The 7,773-nt window shown below is 35.8% G+C and overlaps 1 pseudogene; it reads left to right on the top strand.

Annotated features, from left to right (window-relative positions):
* The first annotated feature begins 3,718 nt into the window (after positions 1–3,718).
* LOC103271846 lies at positions 3,719–4,019 on the top strand (annotated as a pseudogene).
* Positions 4,020–7,773: the final 3,754 nt, after the last annotated feature.

The following is a 7,773-nucleotide window of genomic DNA, read 5'->3' as shown; positions in this document are numbered from 1 at the left end:
ACATCAAAAAGAAACACAGGCACACAGGAGAGCAAGTGCAGGAACTTCCAAGAGGTGAGGCTGTTGACATTCAAGGATGTGGCCATAGAATTCTCTCCAGAAGAGTAAAAATTCCTGAAATCCCCTCAGTGGATATTGTACAGGAATGTAATATTAGAGAACCACAGAAACCTGATTTTTCTGGGTTTTGCCGTTTCTAATCCAGACCTGATCATGTGTCTGAAGAAAAGGAAAGAGCCCTGGGATGTGAAGAGACACAGCATATTAGCCAAACCTCGAGTCAGGTGATTATGAACATACGAGGAGATATGCTAAAGACAATCCCTACAAATGTGAAGAATGTGACAAAGCCTTTAGTTGGTACTCAAGTCTTATTTAACATCAGAAAAACCATACTGGAGAGGAACCCTACAAATGTAAAGAATGTGATAAGCCTTTACCTCTAATTCAGTACTCGCTCAACAGAGGAAGATCCATACTGGAGTGAAACCCTAAAAATGTGAGGAATGTGACAAAGTCTTTGCACTTCGCTCATACCTCACTACACATCACAGAATCCATACTGGAGAGAAATGCTACAAGTGTAAAGAATGTGACACAACCTTTTTTTCCAATGATTCACTTGTTCAGCACATTAATATACATCCTGGAGAGAAAATATAAAGAATGTGACAAAGCCTTCACCTCTAATTCAGTAGTTGTTTGACACAGGAACATCCATACTGGGGAGAAACCCTACAATTAAGAAGAATGTGAAAAAAGCCTTTAATCAGTACTCAAATCTTATTCAACTTCAAGGAATTCATAGTAGAGGGAAACCTTAGAAATGTACATGTGGCAAAATCTTGTGCTATCTTATAGGAGTTGTTGGACATAGGAGAATTCATATTGAGAAGAATCCATGCAATACTTGACTGACTGACATAGGAGCATCTATATTCACACTCTGTAAATTTTCTATGTCTGTAATGACTGGAAAGTCATATGTCAAAATATAAACTATAGAGAACATGGTGAGAAGCTTTACTGATATAAGTATTACCCTTGCCTTTCTTATGTCAAAGATCTTTTGAAAGTACTAATATAAAAAATTTCTAAAGTTGTTAACTAGCTAAAACTTTATTTGACATTAGACTGTTTCATTGAAGAGAATCTACAAATTGAAAGAATGTGACCTGACCTTTGTTAAAAATATATGCCATAGAAACACTAGTATATCCAGACTGAAAACTTTACAGATCCAATATATGTGGAAACTTATTCAATCAAAAGTCAAGTTGAAATAAACTTCAGATATGTAATAGCATTATAAAATTTTTTTTTAAAGGAGAGCATAAGTATATCCATGTAAACTTTTGTTTTCACATCAACAGAATTTGAGGATATTTTGAAAAGCAAAAAGTAACGATGTAACTCACCTCATGTGATGTTATGCCATCATTCCTAGTGTTTATGTAAAAGCATGTGGTCAGTTGTTGCTACGTTATAGCTATGCTAGACCCTTCTATACTAGGTGAGTAGCAGTCACCTCCAGTTTTCCACCAGCTGAAGAACGCTGATATGTAATATGCATTGAAAATTCTAATTGGAGAGGTTTCTTGTGGCTTGCCGTGAGAATTCTTGTAAGTTCCGCCTCTGAGGTGGGTGCTCAAGATAACATCTTATGGCACTGTAATGAATGACAGAAGAAACATTGACAGTATTAGAAATGAGTTGTCTTACCATTTACATATTAATAAAAAATGAGGCCAAAACATTAATATCTTGAGCATCTTCATAGTATCAAGACTTACAAGCCCTGACTAAGTTGACATAGTATAAATAGAGATATTTTCCTAGACATCAGACAAAAGATAATTAATCTTTTAAAAGGTATATATTGTAAGTTTTTGTTTAGTAAATGCTTAGATTTTGAAAACTGAGGAAAACTATTCTTACCTATATCAGTCTACTAGATGAGCAAATGCTTCTTGAATGTAATCTGGTTTTGGTCACAAGCATACAGTAAACTTTGGAATGTTTACTTAGGCTATGTAAACTTAATGTTTTAATAAACAGAATTGTTTATAAAGCATTAATGATTGTTGTCCACACAATACATTGTTATGCTGTCACTAGTGTTAATCTATTCTACCATACTCAATGTTGTAGGTAAATGAGGACCATATACTATTGAGTAACTTATGGAATGATGTCTGTAGAGATCCTTTTTTCCATAGGTTATATTTTATTTTCTCTCTTTTTTTTTTTAGTCATGGGTCATTTCATAACAAAGATTATACAGGAGTATAATTATAAGAATCCTTACTTGCCAGGTATGGTGGCTCAAGTCTATAATCCCAGCACTTTGGGAGGTCGAGGTGAGAGGATTGCCTGAGCCCACAGGTTCGAGACCAAACTGAGCAACATGGTGAGACCTCGTCTCTACAATAAATCAAAAAGTTGGCTGGTCATGGTAGTGCATGCCTGTAGTTCTGGCTACTTGAAAGGCTGAGGTGGAAAGATCCCCTGAGCCCAGGAGGTTGAGGCTGCAGTGGCCAGGAGCATGCCACTGCACTCCAACCGGGAGACAGAGGGAGACTCCAACTAAACAAACAAACAACAAAAAAAGACCTGACTATTTTGAAAACATATTATGTACACATTGTACTTCCTTTGGCCTATAATTCAGATACAGACTTTTATATTTTGTATACCCTGAAAGAAATATACAGATATATCACTCTAGAACTTTATGAGTAAGAGGACTAAAGAAGAGGAAGTTGAATTTTTTGTGTGTGAATGTGTGCCTACCTTTATTAGGGATTGATATTATTGGAACGAATATAATTTAAAATCTGAAACTAGATCATTTTCTCTGCCTCACATTCAATGTATTCCACTAATATCTAATGACTTCTAGTACAGAATCTCCCTATGGACATCCTCTTTTTTACTTGCCTGTTATTCGTGGAAGACCATGTTCATCAAGTGATCATTATTTAGGCTACTTAGACAAGGATTTTTTAAAAATGTAATTGGTGTTTGAAACCACTATGAAGATGTAATTCACAGTGTATTTAGTTTTTTTGTAGTACACTTTATTTTTGTTCACAACTGAAGTATATCATTGAATAACTTTGGTATTCTTTTTATTTTGTATAAGTAATATCATTGATTTTTACTGACTTTACTGGGCTAATTTGTTCAGGTGAAAACTTGGGTAACTTAATAAGTCTAGGGGTTGTTTTCATTTTTGTTTAATTTTTTATTGTCATTCCAAGAAAGTGAACAAGCAGAAAACATTGCTTGGTGTGTAATAAATGATCTATAAAATGCAAAAAATATGACTTTGTAATGATAGTGCATACTATAGGCCAGAGTAGCTTGTATCCCACGAGGATGTATAAAATTAATCATAAAAATGGTTGAGTAACTTCTTTTGATATCTTGAGCAATCAGAAAAAGAATTATTTGGAAATCCTTCTCTAAGATCCAATGAAAAAATTTAAAACATGAGTGTCCCCGGCCTTAGGTTGGGTATTTGAGGAAGAATTTAGTCCAATTAATCTAACAGTATACCATTCTGCTTGCCACATGATTACCAGAAATGTAAATTTTACTTAAAAAGTATACCTCAAAAAAGAGGAAATTAAGTTATTCCTATTTGCTGATGATATAATTTTATACATTGAAAATCCAAACTTTTTTTTTCCATCCCTCTCCTTTCTCATACTTTGGTGTGGTGATCCGTGCCTTCCCCCTGCACATCTCATTGCCATGCCTCAGAAAATTGAGGAAATCAAGGACTTTCTGCTCACAGCTTGGTGAAAGGATGCTGAATCTGTCACGATCAAGGAAAACAAGGATAATGTGAAGTTTAAAGTTTGATGCAGCAGGTACCTTTATACCTTGATCATCACAGATAAATAGAGGCTGATAAAATGAAGCAGTGCCTGCCCCCTGGTCTGGTGGTGAAGGAGCTGAAATGAACCAGATACACTGATTTGAACTGAATTAAAATTTTTAAAATGCAAAAAGAAAAATCCAATAAAATCTGTCAAAAACTTTCTTGCACTGATAAGGGACTTTGCCAAAGTCTCAGGGTACAAAATAGACATATAAAAGACAGTTGCATTCTTATACACCAACAACAAACAGGCAGAGGACCACATAAAAAGCACAATCTCATTCACAACAGCCACACAAAATTAAATAGCTTGGCATTTTCCTAACCAAAGAAGTGAAAGCCCTTTACAATGGAAACTACAAAACAATGCTCAAATAAATCCAAAAATACACAAACAAATGGAAAAATATTCCGTACTCATTAATTGGAAGAGTCAACATTGTTAAGATGTCCATCATACCAAAGGCAATCTACAGATTCATTGCAATACCTATTAAAACACCATCATCATTATTCTCAGACCCAGAAACAACAATACAGAAATTCATATGGAAGCAAAAACAATCATGAATAGCCCAAACAATCATCAGCAAAAAAAGCAAAGTGGAAGGTATCACAATCCCAGACTTTAAACTTTATTATAAGACTACAATTATCAAAATCGTCTGGTATTGGTACAAAAACAGACATATAGACCAATGGAACAGAATAGAGATTCTTTAAGCAAAACTTCAATTTCTCAACTAACTCATCTTCAAAAAAGCCTCCACCAATAACTACTGGGAATAAGATAATTTTTCAATAAATGGTGCAGGAAAACCTGGCTGACAACACATAATATTGAAACACATCACCACACACAAAAATCAACTCCAAATGGATCAAAGACCTAAACATAAAATATAAAACTATAAGAATCTTAGAAAATACAGGAGACACCCTTACAGAAATCAGAGTAGGTAACCAATTCCTGACCAAAATTCCAAGTACTCATGCCATAAGAGATGAGATAGACATGTGGGACCTCATTAAACTAGAAAGCTTCTGCAAAGCAAAAGAAATCATCAAGAGAGTGGGGAGACAGCTCACAGAATAGAAAAAAACTGCCAACTGTATATCTGGCAAAGGCCTAACATCCAGTATCTACAATAAACTCAAACGTGCTGAAAGGAAAAAAATATACAGTCCCATTAAAAAGTGGGCAAAAGACATGTTGTAAAGTTCTTTCGTTTATCAGTTTAGGAAGATGACAAGGTATTTCATTTTTGTGGCTATTGTGAATGGGATTGTGCTTTTAATTTAGATCTCTGCCTGTTTGTTGTTGGTGTATGAAAATGCGATGGTCTTTTCCACATTGATGTTATACACTGAGACTTTGCCACTAAGACTTTATCAGTGCAAGGAGATTTTTAACAGATTCCCTTGTGTTTCCAGATATAGGATCATATTATCCACAAAGAGGGATAGCTTAACTTTCTCTTTTCCTTTTTGGATATTGCTGATAGCCTTCTCTTCTTTGATTTCTCTAACTAGGACTTCCAACACAATGTTGAATAGGAGGGGTGAGAGTGGGCAGCCTTGTCTTGTTCTTGTTTTCAGAAGAAATGCTTTCAATTTCTGTACATTTAGTAATATGTTGGCTGCGGGTTTATCATAAATGGCTTTTACTATTCTGAGGGATGTTTCTTCTATACCTATGTGATCAAGGGTTTTTATCAAGAATGAATGCTGGATTCTATCAAAAGTCTTTTTCTGCATCTCATGATATAATCATGAAATTTTGTTGATGTATGGAATTACATGTATGGTCTTGCATATGTTAATCCAGTCCTGCATTTCAGTGATGAAGCCACGTAGCCATGGTGGATAATTTTTGAGATGTATTATTGGATCTGATTTGCCGTAATCTTGTTGATAATTTTAACATCTATGTTCCTCAGGGATCCTAGCCTGTAGTTCTTTTTCTTTGTTGAGTCTTTGCCCAGTTTGTGCATTCATAAAATGATTTGGGGAGAGTTCCATCTTTCTCGATACCTGGAATACTTTCAATAGAATTTCTATAGACTCCTCCTTGTATGTTTTGTAGAATTTTGTGGAAAAGCCATCTGGTCCAGGACTTTTTTTTTTTTTTTTGTAGATAGTTTTATCATGGAGTCAATTTCCCATGTTGTTATTCATCTATTTGGGGTCTAAATTTCTTGTTGTTTCAATCTTGGGAGGCTGTGTGATATCAGAAAGTCCTCCATTTCATTTAGGCTTTCAAATTTGTTTCCATACAGGTATGCATAGTAATCATTGATAATCTTTTGTACTTTTTCAAGGGTGGTTGTGACTTGATCTTTTGTATTTCCGATTTTGTTTATTTGGGCTTTTTGTCTTTTTCTTGATCAATCTGGCTAGGGATCTTTCAATCTTATCCTTTCAAAGAATAAGCTTTTTGTGTCATTAATTGTTTTCTATGATATTATTGTCTTCTAAGTGCCATATTTGTGTTATTACTTTGGTGTTGTGGATTCTTCTGCTGAAGTTAGAGTTTTGGTGGTATTGACTTTCCAGCTCCCTTAGGTGATTTATTTGGTTGTTGGCTTGTGATCTTTCCATTTTCCCAGAGATTTTGAAAAAATGTTTTTGTTTTATTTTTTAAAAAATTTTATTTTAAAGATGTGATGTACAATTCAGAATTAGTTGTACAAGTGGTCATCATACAGGTAAAGTTTGGGCCTTCCTTTGGTCCACACTTCACCTGGTTTGAGATCAGATACCCTTATTGATGTTACGTGCACTCCCTCCCTCCCCTGGCAGTGTCCAGCTACTGTTGATCCCTTTCTCATAGTATTATGATAAATGTCCGCTTATGAGTGAGAACATGTGCTACTCAGTTCTTTATTTCTGTGATAGATTACTGAGTGTTATAGATTCTAATTCCATTCAGGTTGCTGCAAAGTACATAATTTTGTTGTTCATTATGACTGCATAACATTCCATCATGTATATGTACCACATTTTTTATCCAGTCCAGTCTCAATGCAGCAAGGTTGGTTCCATGTTTTTGCTATTGTGAATAGTGCTGCAATAAACATGCATGTGAAGGCATCAATTTTGTAGAGTGATTTAAGTTTCTGGATATATTCTCAGAAGGGAGATTGCTGGGTCATATGGAAAGTCAGTTTCTAGTTTTTTTTTAGGAATTTCCCACACTGTTTTACATAGAAATTAAACTAGTTTGCATTCCCACCAACAGTGTATAAGCATTCCCTGTTTTCTGAATCCTCACCAGCATCTGTTGTTTTTTTGTTTTATTAATGATGACCATTCTTACTGTAGTTAGGTTGTATCTCAATGTGGTTTTGATTTGCATTTCTCTAATAATTAGTGGGGCTTAGCATTATTTCAAGTCTGTTGGCTGCCTGTTTGTCTTATTTTGAGAAGTGTCTGTTCATGTCTTTTGCCCACTTTTTTTTTTTTTTTTTTTTTTAAGTTGGCGTCTCACTCTGTCGCCCAAACTGGAGTGCAGTGGCCGCTTCCGGCCACCGCAGCCTCGACCTGCTGGGATCCGGCGATCCTTCCGCCTCAGCCTTCCAAGTAGCTGGAATTACAAGCATGCGCTACCACGCCCAGCTGATTTTTTGATTTATTGTAGAGATGAGGTCTCGCTGCCCAGGCGGGTCTCGAACCCGCGGGCTCAGGCAATCCACTCACCTCAGCCTCCCAAAAGCACGGGATTACAGGCTGAGCCACCGAGCCCGGCTTTTGCCCACTTTTTAATGGGGTTGTTTGCCTTTTTCCTCTTGACATTTTTGAGTTACTTATATAGGTTGGATGTTAGGCTTTTGACAGACATGCAGTTGACAGTTATTTTTCCCATTCTGTGGGTTGTCTCCTCA

The sequence above is a fragment of the Carlito syrichta genome, unplaced genomic scaffold (assembly GCF_000164805.1).
Source record: "Carlito syrichta isolate Samal-C Ts95f unplaced genomic scaffold, Tarsius_syrichta-2.0.1 Scaffold311944, whole genome shotgun sequence".
NCBI classification, from domain to species: domain Eukaryota; kingdom Metazoa; phylum Chordata; class Mammalia; order Primates; family Tarsiidae; genus Carlito; species Carlito syrichta.
This window is presented reverse-complemented; position numbering and strand designations above follow the sequence as displayed.